The following is a 12,649-nucleotide window of genomic DNA, read 5'->3' as shown; positions in this document are numbered from 1 at the left end:
CATTCCTTACAACTGATAATAATTGATATTGGTTCTGTCCAATACGTTGGCTGGTGCTAGAGTCCAGCTATGATACCTTAACATTTCCTCAGTTGCACTAGCCATGATTCAAGCGCTTTGTAGTTACATGTCGCTAGTGCCTGCCGACATAGTACAGCCATCATCACTGAAAGTTCTATTGGACAGCCCTGGCCTAGGAGAAGTGTGATATAAAATGAAAAAAATACAGAACCAGAGAGTCCTTGAATGCCAGGATAATGTTTAACTTCAAAAGTTTAAAATTTGAAAAGGGTAGTGACAATATAAAAATAATTGAAAAGTAGCAAGATAGGAGGATATATAGGAGACAAGACTGAGAGAGAGAGAGAGAGAGAGAGAGAGAGAGAGAGAGAGAGAGAGAGAGAGAGAGAGAACACAGTGAGGGGTTTTTGCAGCAACCTAGAACTGAATAATAACCAGGACCTAGAACATAATGTGAGGGTAAGAATAAAAACAAAGGAATACAGGTAGTCTTATTATTTGCCAATTCTGTATATGCCAATTTACTTACTCACTAAAATTATTTGTAACTCTCAACATCAATACTCACTACACTTTCATGGTCACTGGGAGACATGTGTGGACTGGAGAAAAATAAGTCCACCAGTGGCTGTGCACATTCCCAGATGAGATTCAATTCCACTTTATTGTTTCAGCTCATATTGTGAACAAGTGTCCTTTCTGTGGTCTATGTAGCCTCATGTTTCTGCATTTTTGTTCTTTTGTTGGTGATTCACTGTTGCAAATGGCCCCCAAGTGCAGTTCTGAAGTGCTGTCTAGTGTTCCTAAGTGAGAGAAAGCTGTAATGTACCTTACAGAGAAAATAGCTGTGTTAGATAAGCTTGGTTCAAGTGTAAGTTATAGCAGCAATTTTCAACCTTTTTCATCTCATGGCACACAGAAACTAATTACTAAAATTCTTCAGCACACCAAAAAAATATATATTTTTGCTGATCTGAAAAAATAGGTGTAGTTTTGACTCATTCACGCTGGACAGCTACTGTTGTACTGGTTGTTGTCATTTTTTTTAATTTGACAATAGAAGGAAAAAGGGGTCAGTGTCCTTAACTAAATAGCCAGGCATTGCATGTTTTTAAAATTCTGGCAGCATACCAGTGTGCCTGCCACAACACACCGGGTGAAAATCGCTAGTTATAGTATCGTTGCCCATGATTGCAATGTTAATTAATCAATATTTATTAAATAAGGTATATATTTTTTAAAAAGCCACCCATAACTAAATTTCCCAGCATGCCTACTCAAACTACTTTCTTTTGATCTACTACTACTGCTTTTTTTGCCCCAGGAAGCAAAATATGGATTTTAGTTACTAAGGAGGCTTACATTAACTAGTGTAGCAAAACAGTAAAGCAAATCAAGAAGATGATGCATGGTAGTCACTTACAACTAAGAGACATGTTCCTATGTACCAGGCTGGAAGTATTCAAGATTCAAATCTGGGTCACAACAATAATACAAGTCACCATATATCATGGGACATTGAAATCACATTCACAATGCAATGGTAGTCAGCAATTTAATTCCCCAAAAGCTAAGGATCTTATGTATACCATACTTAGAAAGCAATTATCTATCCCTTATTCCACAAGAAGATTTCAATTATATGTACCACATTTTCAAGTGTACAGAAGCTGATACTTTAAGATATAAACTATATTGACCTCTTACTCAGCTATTAGCACATACAATAAAGGTTAAGCTGGTCCACCTCACCTTCAATCACAATTCTCAGGGAACTGCCATTCATATGTCCTTACCTTTGACATTATTGCTAATTTTGACACAGCTTGGCTATGCTCTGAGTAAAGATAAGGTTTGTGTTTTGTTCTTTTTTTATGTGACCCAATTTTCCACAGCATACTATTTTTCCTTTTGTGGAATTAGAGGCTTCAGCTCTAAAAATCAATGCTATTCTCTCCTATGAGAATTATACTGCACCCAAAGGAACTTGTGCAAAATCAAAGCATTTAATGTAGCAGTGGAAACATTCATAACTGAAAATCAAACTGAACAATGAACAGCTACCACCCAACTGCTGCACTAAGATAACCCAGATCAGTGACAGAAAACACGGGAAATGAGATATATTTGCTTTCATTGGAAAAAGCATCTGCCTTCATTATTGAGGGGGGGGGGGGATTATGTAAAAGAGAACCAGCAACTGCTTTCATTTTATTATTTTTAGAAGGAATGAGCATATATATGATAAGCCCTCCAAAGTATCGGGGTAATATAACATCAATGCAATTACAGCAATCCTTTTCTTGGGACTAAATGGTGGGTTTTTGTTTTTTTTTAATATTTTATTGATATTTTTACAGAGAGGAAGGGAGAGGGATGGAGGGTTAGAAACATTGATGAGAGAGAAACATCAATCAGCTGCCTCCTGCACACCCCCTACTTGGTATGTGCCCACAACCAAGGTACATGCCCTTTACCGGAATCAAACCTGGGACCCTTGAGTCCACAGGCTGACACTCTATCCACTGAGCCAAACCAGTTAGGGCTAAATGGTGGGTTTTAAAGCACAGCTACTCTTTGATTAATGTGGCAAAACAGTCTGTAGGAACTGAAAAGTACTTTTAGAAAGTTATATGAATGCAATGCACATACCACGATAATAACTGAATTCCTTATTTTGACCTTCTAATAAACCATAGACACAAATATCACTTCTTTAAAATACATTGAGTGGAGGAGGTCAACAGGAGATAAAAGGGGACATCTGTAATATTTTCAACAATAAAGATAAATTTTTCCCTCAGACCCGAGGCTGTCAGGATATCCTCCTTTCACTTCTGACAATGACTGAGGGCATCAACAAAATCACGTATTTGCTTAAGACAGACCCTTGCTCTCCACAGCTGAGCCACGGTAAGGAGGATTCAAGATGAACAAAGGGAGGTCAACCAAATCCAGTGAACACATGTCAGAGAGCCTTTGGAGAGAAATGGAGGTGGTTCCCAGGAGAGAGTAACCCCTGGACAAATGTCTACTCCCTTCCTGGACGGTTTGAGTCAACGACACACAAGAAAGATTTACTCTATGCTAAGGAAGATCCAGAGAAGTGTATGCTCTGATCCTTGAGCTTAAGCTACTGGAATATAGTTAGGAGAATAACAGAGATTCAGAGTCAGTTAGATGCTCAATTCTTCCTTGAACAATGCAGAGAGGAGAAAAAATACATACTCAGAGTTTACTCTCTTAGTTCTCTGAGACTGAGAGTACTGCTCTTTCATTCATTCCAGGTCCTATCTTTGGATTTAAGGAAGATGTGTAATCTTCAGGCAACTACATTACACGAGCAATGCATCTAAGCCAGCAAGCCTGCTCTCATCACAGCTTGGCTCTTTCTCAACCTCATTTGCGGAGCTTCTTTGTTCTTATTTTTGCTTCACAGTATTTTCCTAATATCTTCAGTCCACAGTTCTCACATCCTACTGTTTCCAGTCTCCCAATCGCCCCTTGCACCCAACACTTGGTCACCCGGGGCACCTGTCCTGAGACACCTGTCCTTGGTCTGGCAGCTAGTTTCGCTTAGGCCCCTGAGGAGAGAACTTGGACCAGATCATCAGACCTAGTTTTACATGTGTTTCTTAACTGAACCAAGTGGAAAGGAAATAATAAACCCAAATGGGAAATTATAAAAGGAGCGTACTTGTCATTAAGCATCATTTCATTAGACATTCCAGAAAGCAAAACTAATAACAAAAGCTCCCTTGCAGGGAAAAAGAAATAATTCAATTCTTTTAAAGTTTTATTACCAAATTTGCAAAGTCACACTGCTGCGCACAGATGTGCAAATAAAAAATATATATAATTACCAGTAAAATAAAACATATAGATTAAATACGTGTATTTTTAAATATGTATAGTTAAAATAAATTATATATAAAATACATTTATTTTTAATATAAATCACTTTCTTGTTTTTATATAGTTAAATATAGTTTTCTTGTTTCCTATTAACTGACTTAACCCTGCTTTTAAAGCCCTAATAAAAAGTAACCTAATGGTTTAAACTTTATCCCAGCCAAGAAGAGGAAGTCCTCTTGGATGCTCAGCTTCACTGTGGAAGCTTCAGAGGGGCAATGTCCAGTAGAACTCTGCAATGTTGGATATGTTCCAGACTTGCATCATACAACACCATAACCATTAGCCTCTATGTGGCTATTGAGCTCATGAAGTGTGGCTAGTGAGACTGAGGAGTGGATTCTAATTTTAATTTAAATGTATTAGGCCACGTGTGGCTACTGACTGCTAAATGGAACAGCACAGCTATAGAACCTAAATGTCCCTGTGGGTGTGTGGCTGATGCAATGTCATAAAGTTAGGGAGGGGCAAAATCCTTGTCCCCATTTATCCTATGACAGTGGGCTGGGCCGGAAGCAGGCTAGGGCTTGCCACCACCCTTTCTTTGGCATATCCTCCTCTATCACGGAGCATTCCTTAATACTCTATGATATAGTTGGCTTCTGGTAAGTTAAAAGAAGAGGTAAGGATATTTAGATCAGAGTTTACTTTTTTGATAAACCCTGGATTTCATGTCTATTACCTTGATGAGGAAACAAAAATCCTGTTATAAAAAATACTGGCTCATTGTTTTTCTTCTTCTTCCCATTGTTTTTGTCTCCTCCCTCTCATTTTATAACAATGCTACTATTTGTGCCCTCAACCCAAGCAAATGGCGGTCATGGTCTAACTTGAAAATAAGCCACTTACAGACAAATACAGCAGAAGAAGGACAGTATGAATTTTCTAAATATATCTTCTATCACAATATTTATTTTATAATCAGTTCAGTAAAAGACCAAGAACCTAAGGCAGTCTCTGTTATCATTAAACTATAGGTGGACCAAGAAGTTCCTTAGCAATTGTTTGAAAAACAAAACAAAGAACTTTCAGTGACATTCAGCTTCTTGGTATTATATTCTTCCACATCATGGAAACCCAAGAGAAGCCTCTTGGAATGGCAGGAAGTATGGATTGTTACTCTTCCAAACTTTTCATAGCTATTGCACATCTGCATCTTATAATACTTGTTCTATTCTAACTTCTGGATTATCTGCATCTACATTATAAACCACTTCTGTTGAAAAAGGCTTCATGTGAATAACTCACAGAGCATAGTGAATTACAAAATAAAAATTTTTATTGAAATCAATACAAATTGACAAACTGAACTAACAAGCAAAATAAAAACAGACTCATATATGGAGAGCAGGCTGACAGCTGTGTAGGGTTGGGGTTGGGGGCAAGTGCTGGGGATGTGGAGGGATTGAGCAAAAAAGAAAAAAGAAAGAGAACTCATGGGCATGGACAACAGTTTGGTGATTGCAGGGAGCAGGGGCAAGGGTATAGGGGAGATAAATGGTGATGGAAATAAAGAAAACATTAACAATGAAAAACTTTTCAAATGCATGCAAGAATTTTAACAAATAATTGTTTTTCTTAAAGCTATTTTAGTAAAAAATAAAACTGTAGGATGATATCAATTTACAGCATGTAATATCTCAAAAGTAAGCATAAACTGGGGATATAAATGTATAATATTTGAAGCAATGTGGACATAGGTATTTTTAAAAATACTTGCACAAAGATGTAATGTATTTCAGATCAGTGTTTTCCACATACTGTCCCAGTAGCTGTCTTAAAAGAGGTAAAATCAGCTTTAAGACACTATTTCCCAAGAACAGCAATGGAACAATGATTGAGTCGATGAATGAATAATTGCATGGTGAAGCATTCTAGAAAGAGATCTGCTAATAGTGTCTTCAAGAAATCAGGCAATTAACCACTTAAATTCATCAGAAATGACAAATAATAATATAGATTTTAATATTGGACTCTTCAGCTAGGAATAAAAGAAATTTTCTTACTTCAAGTTAATTTTTCCTTATTTGAAAAAATCTTTCCAGGGAGAGACCAAAAATCTAACTTTCATTTTTAGCATACGAATAAGCAGGAGAATATTAAAACAGCAAACCTTAATATCTTTCATTTCTCATTTTAATCTTGCTGAAAAATATTTAACTATTTGTATAAAATGAATAAAATCATTTAAGCAACAAGTAGTTTTACTAAAGTTGCTTATTTTATTCTGAAAATATTTATGAATTGCTGAATTTTAAAAAATATCCATATTGAAAATGATTTATGTTGCCAGTTAGTGAAACATTTTAATAACAGTTTTAAAAAGCACCACAAGATATCACCATATATTGAAAACTAGACATTGTCAACCTTCCAATTACTCTATAGTAAATAAAAATACAAACTCTCAGTTTTTTATTCTGGGTTTTTAGTTTTTGCTGTACTGTATATTTCAAAAGATTTCAAAATAACTTGCAAAGAATTATCACTAAATATTTACCTTTTTTACTTAAACTTATATGTTTCTAAAACATTATGATAAAATAATTATATCAAGTTTCAGGAAAAAGTGTAAATATTGAGTTAATTCTTATACATCTGTTCTACTCAAATAGCTACCCAGCCTAGTTAGGAATGATCTTCTTTCAATACTGTTTTCATCAGGATGCCCATGATTATAGACCCTTGGAAGGCTGTTGGAGGTTGGGGTAGGGTGGACACAATAATAGGAAGGTTATATTGTAAGAGATAACATTGGGACATTTTGATAAAGAAAAACAGGAGAGTTGAGGGTAGTGTAGTGTCTAGTCCAATAACGTGGTAACATAGATTCACACTCCCCTGGTACCTGAATCTGAATCAGCTGGAGAACTTTGGTCAGTCATTCTGAAAAACTATTCTCTTGTTTAATCTTCCTGACACTCTGCCCTTGAATCACCTCATGTCTTAAGGACGCTCTGTGGTGGCAGCCCTACTTGCTCAGCATCTATTCACACCTCTCTCAATGTGTTTAACCTTCACTGAAGAGTGTCAGTCTGACAGGCCCTTATTTGTTTACACAAAAATAGGCATTTTCTCCACCAATACACTTGTACTTTTTGCCTGGAACTAGAGATCATCTTGCAAATACATAGCAAAATTAGAGAGGCACATCTAAGTGACCTAGCATATAATCTGGAAGTACCATCAGGCAAGTTTCTTAGTCTTAGTCAGGTCAGTTACCTAGCACATACTTCACATATTTACCAAGAGGTAGACACAGAAATGAAACATCTTCTGCTGGCCGTGAAGTACCAGAACAGCCCAACAAGGGCAGATCAGCCACACATGAACCCTGGACAATATTTTATCAACTTGAATCTCCTTAATTCTGAGCATCCCACAACTCAAAATAAAGCATAAATTGGGAATAAAAACCTAATATTTGAGGCAATGTGGACATGGGTTTTTTAAATACTTGCACAAATCTATAATGTATTAATTGTCCCCTCATTTTTAAATCAGTGCTTATCATGTGCTATTTCTGTTTCAGTCTTAACAAAGGAAGAGTCAGCTGTGAGAAGGGCCTCTACTGCTTCATAAGAACAGCAATGGAACAATAACTGAATTGATGAGTGAATGATTGCATGGTGAAGCATGTACAGATACTTGGGTCTACTTAGCCCAAATCCAAAGTATGCCCATTGATTCCTACTAAGGGGTGTGGTCCAGTGGGAAATATGTCTTTATGGAGCTTAGAGTTCAATAATAAAACAAACTAATTTTAAATATTCAAATTTTCCATAAAATGAATGCACGGTCCATTCACTGACAGTATAGAGAAGATAATGAGATGTTTAGTCTACATAGTCAGCTCCCTCAGAAAGCCCCGCACTGTCTGATAGGACATTGAATGATGACAAATGGCTTTAGTCCTAGTGTCCTTTCTCCAGGTTCCTGGTGTGTCTGTCATCTTCTAGACTGCAAGCTCCTCATTTTACTGAAAAATTAATACCCAGTGTTAAATTCTTTTTTTGAAGGAAAGTCATCAGCTTTTTCTAGTTAATATTTGCCACAGGGACTTGACTTTTCTGAAGTATCATTATGTTTCTGCATTGTCTCTTCTTTCCAATTTTGCATCCGCTGATGTTTGTGCAGCAGATCTATCCTAACCTGTTTTGTCAGCAAGTTATTTGCAGAAAAAAAATTCCAAATTCTCAATGTCTGCTTGAGTGACTTCTCAAGAACCTTACGGTTCATGAACATCCCACATCCATGCAAAGGGGAGTCTATCACCAAGAGCTGGTCAAGGCAAGAATGACAGAAGAAATTATAAAAAAAAAAAAACTTCCATCTTAGGAAAAAGATGCCATTCATTTAATAACTTCTATATGAAAGTTAGTATTATTATTTTACGTGTTATTAAATATGTTTTTAAAGAAAATAGATAAATATTTAATCATATCCCCAATAAGCATATATGAAAATAACACAAACCATGATATTGGTCCATCACTTACAACACCAGCACTTGTCTCTCAGCTCACGCCCTGTGCCTCCCTTGACAGTACATATCATACATCACACAGACATCCTAAATCAGCAATCGCTCAACATCATACCTTTATCTCCAGCAAAAAATTAAGGCCAAAGCGTCCTTGACCAGCTTCTCTGGCTTCCCTGGTATCTTCATTGACTCCGCCCCTCCCCTAGCACAGAGTCCTGACTTCTGGGATGCCCGGAGCCCAGTGCCACAGTTCTGCTTAGGTTGATGAGAGAGCCAAGTGAGGACTGTGGAAAGGCAGCCACTGCCAATGGGGATTACAGAGACACTATTGTGGATCAGAAGGTCGGAGAACCAAAATTCTGCAAACCAAATCATAATCCTACCAGAGTGTAAAACATTGCCCAATGGCTACTAAAAACTGACTTTGAGTCACCAATTCTAATGAAATCCCTGCTTCTCCAGTATCACTACTGAATACTCACCCCTTATTTTTTAAACTTCCGTTTTAAAGTGCCTTGGCCAATATCATTTAAATTCAAATGCAAATATTTTATCTAATTCACTTTTTGTAAACAGGAAACTATGTATCCCTTGGGGACTTGATATTTTGTCAACAACAAGCAGTGATGAGGAAAGGAAACCATGTTAGAGAAGGATATTAAAAAAGAAATAGAGAAGAAAGGAAAGCTAAAAGAAATCCCAAAAGTAGCCAAAGAACGAAATTCAGTAATGCAGCCTATGGCAACAATGCGACCACATGTCAAACAGCAGAGCAGAGAGTATGTAACATGAACTCCCCACTCTCTCCTGGTTTACAGCAAGTGGTAAAGAAATAGGAATACCATGGACAAATATCCAATTTGCTTTGAGAATCTGTGCAGTCCCAGTGACTGTACACTCTGCCACCCAGCATACTTCTGATCCCCATAATGGTGCTGATGATGGCCTACCCTCCCTCTCCAGCAGGCTTCCTTCAGTCCTGGTTCAGGTGTTTCTATGATAAGCCAGGATCTCTCAAACTAGCTAATATATGCTTAATGATTAGAGGACTACCTAATCTTAAAATAGCCCTCGGCTTCCACATTTCTTAACACATCTGTTTATTAATAAGGGGCACTGTACTAGTATCACTACCATCATCACACTACTATTATTATGACTACTATCAAACTACCACAATTAATAATGATAATAATCAAGCAAAGAGCACTTATATAATGTTTATTACATGCCAGGCACTCTCTTAAATACTTTATACCCACATACTATCTTTATACCCATTTCACAGAGAAGTAAATCAAGTGTTAAAGAGGTTATGTGACCTGCTAGGCAATAGTAGATCACAGATTTAAACCCATGCAGTCTGGCTCCAAAGACCATGTTCTTTATCACTTTCTGTGATAACTCATAAAGCTAAATGATAAATTTAAAAGAGTCCAAATATAAAACTAAATTTTTGAAGAATATAATTAATTCCTCCCTCAAGAAAGACTTATGAATGGGATTGGTTCATTTCTTTGTCATGTGGATTCTAAATTATATTCGCCCATTAACCTTGATTAGATTTATAAATATAATCATTTCATATATTTACCTAATATTTCCCATTCAAATCAGACCTCCCTACCTTCACATTTTATTATTAATGCAAATAAAAAATATGTTTTTAGCAAAAGGTTATAGAATTTTCATGGAATTATGTTGAGAGGAAGGTTATATAATATTGACTTCCAAGGCAGAACCAAGGACTAGCCAGCTAAATGTCAACAGATATAGTAATTTCCTTATTTGGAAAACACACTATTTGAAATTGATGATGTTTTCCTTTTGACAGTATGCACATTAATTAGGATTGTTTACCATCATTTCCATACTGTAATTCTGCTAAAATATTAAAGTTTTTGAACAACAAATAGAATGAGCTATTTTATATAAGATATACATGCTTTTATGAATTAAGTAGTCTTTTTCCTAAGTGAGCTGTCCAGTCATATTATCCTGTTTTCTAGTAATTGCCTAGGAAGAATATGTGTAATATATGAAATTCTGAATTATACATACTAGCCTGGAGAAATCCAGGGGTTGACAAAGTAGGTTTACAGTTGTGAGTATGTGAAGCATAGTTTATTCTTGTATTGTTATTTATTTAGTAATTATTATATTTATTACTATTATTATTATTATTACTATTATTAACCTATTTGTGCCCCCATGACTGTATTCATAGGTGTAGGATATTAGCATTCCTTTGAAATAAATCAATAATAAATATTAAGCATCCTAAATTTGGAAACTTTGTTCAAACTACTCAAAAGGGTCCATTTTACTATGTGATCATTCCCACATATGTATCCCAGCCAGTCTAGGACTAGAATTTCTAATATATTTTTAAAATCAAGTTTATCATTACACTAAATGGTATTTTTAGTAATACTCTCATAGGTTTTGGTCTAAATAATATTTTGTTTAAAGTAAGAGCAAACTAGAGCCTGCTAACCAAGTGCAACTCTACCTGTTTTTGTATGACTCATAGCTCAGAATGGTTTTTCCAAATTTACAATTTGATGATGCAAAAGACTAATTTTAAATCCCAATTAAATCACATGTAATTTCCTGAGGAAAATAATTTTCATGTTCTTATCAGTAGGTGAGGCAGGCAGAATAATGGTCTCACAAAATGTCCATGCCCTAATTACAGAACCTATGAATATTTTTCTTTACAACATAAACGGGATTTGGCAGATATAAGTAAGGTAATGGACTGTTATGGGTTGAATCACGTCCAGAAAAAGATAAGTTTAATCCCCATTACCTGTAAATGTGATCTTATTTGGAAATAAGGTTTCTGCAGATGTAATCAAGTTAAGATGTGGTCATTAGAGTGAAACCTAGTCCATAGAACTGGTGCCCTATGACATGATAGAAGAGACACACACACACAGGGAGAACACCATCTGATAACACACAGGGAGAACACCATCTGATAACAGAAGCAGATATGGAAATGATGCAGCTACAAAGCAAGGAACACCAAGGACTGATGGTCACCATCAGAAGCTAGGAAGAGGCAAGGAAGGATTCTATGTAGAGGCTCAAAGGGAACATGGCCCTGCTGACAACTTGATTTTGGAATTTTAGCCTCCAGTACTGTGAGAGAGTAACAGTTTTCAACCACCCATTTGTGATATTTTGTTACAGGAACCCCAGGAAACCAACTCATGGACCTAGTATGAGAAGATGCATTATCAGATGGAACCAACATAATCATATGGATCCTTAAGAGTGGAAAACCATTCCAGGCTTTGGTAAGAAGGAAAAATGTGACAACAGAAGCAGAGTTAGAGACATGCTATGCTGCTGGTGTTGGAGATGGAAGAAGGGGGCTATGAGCTAAAGAATGCGGGCAACCCCTAAAAGCTGGAAAAGGCAGGCAAACATCTACATTAGAGCCTGCAGAAGGAAGACAACCCTGCCAACACCTTGGTTTAAGCCCAGTGAGACTTGTGTTGGACTTCTGACTTCCAGAACAGTAGGATAATACATTTGTATGCTTAAGCCACCAAGTTTTTGATAATTTGTTATGATTGCAATAGAAAACTAATACAATAATATTATAAAAATTATTCTACTCAATTATCATTATTATTATTATTTGAATTTCATAAAATTTTGTGAAACTTTGTATTCTCTCTTGTTATGTAAGTACCTACATAATGTCTTTGATTTATCATTTTGGCCTACAAAGCCTAAAATATACCCTATCTGGCTCTGTACAAAGTTTGCTGACCCCTAGTTTTCAGTGTTAGCAAGTTTCAAGTTTCTTAAAAGATGAATAAAATATAGATCTTACATTGTTCAATATTTCTTGATAAATAGTGTACTGAAGTTCAGATTAGAGATGCAGATTTATGTTATAGAGTTGCATAACTGTAGACCTCAAAAAGAATTAGAAAAAACATATTCCCTGTTACTATAAGTTATTCTTTTGTTGTTGTTGTTAATCCTCACCCACGGATATTTTTTCCATTGACTTTTAGAGAGAGTGGAAGGGAAGGAGAAGGGGAAGAGAGAGAATAAGAGAGAGAGAGAGAGAAATATTGATGTGAGAGAGACACATCTACTGGTTGCCTCCTGCACATACTCTGACAGGGCCAGGGATCGAACCTGCAACCCAGGTACATGCCCTTGACCAGAATCAAAGCCTTCAGTGCTCAGGCCAATGCTCTAACC

General features: G+C 36.3%; 1 protein-coding gene and 1 pseudogene across 3 annotated transcripts in view; one reads left to right on the top strand and one right to left on the bottom strand.

Annotated features, from left to right (window-relative positions):
• The window catches only part of FGF14 (fibroblast growth factor 14), a 599,695-nt gene that overhangs the window by 374,141 nt on the left and 212,905 nt on the right, over window positions 1-12,649 (bottom strand). The gene's annotated exons all lie outside the window — the stretch shown is intronic.
• Window positions 9,062-12,649, top strand: part of LOC308243263 (MARCKS-related protein-like) — a 64,156-nt pseudogene continuing 60,568 nt past the window's right edge. Inside the window, exon 1 of the transcript in view lies at window positions 9,062-9,198. The product of the transcript in view is annotated as an MARCKS-related protein-like (transcript). The remainder of the gene's footprint in view (window positions 9,199-12,649) is intronic.

This window comes from Plecotus auritus (genome assembly GCF_963455305.1).
Source record: "Plecotus auritus genome assembly, chromosome: 3".
In the NCBI taxonomy this organism is placed as follows: Eukaryota; Metazoa; Chordata; class Mammalia; order Chiroptera; family Vespertilionidae; genus Plecotus; species Plecotus auritus.
This window is presented reverse-complemented; position numbering and strand designations above follow the sequence as displayed.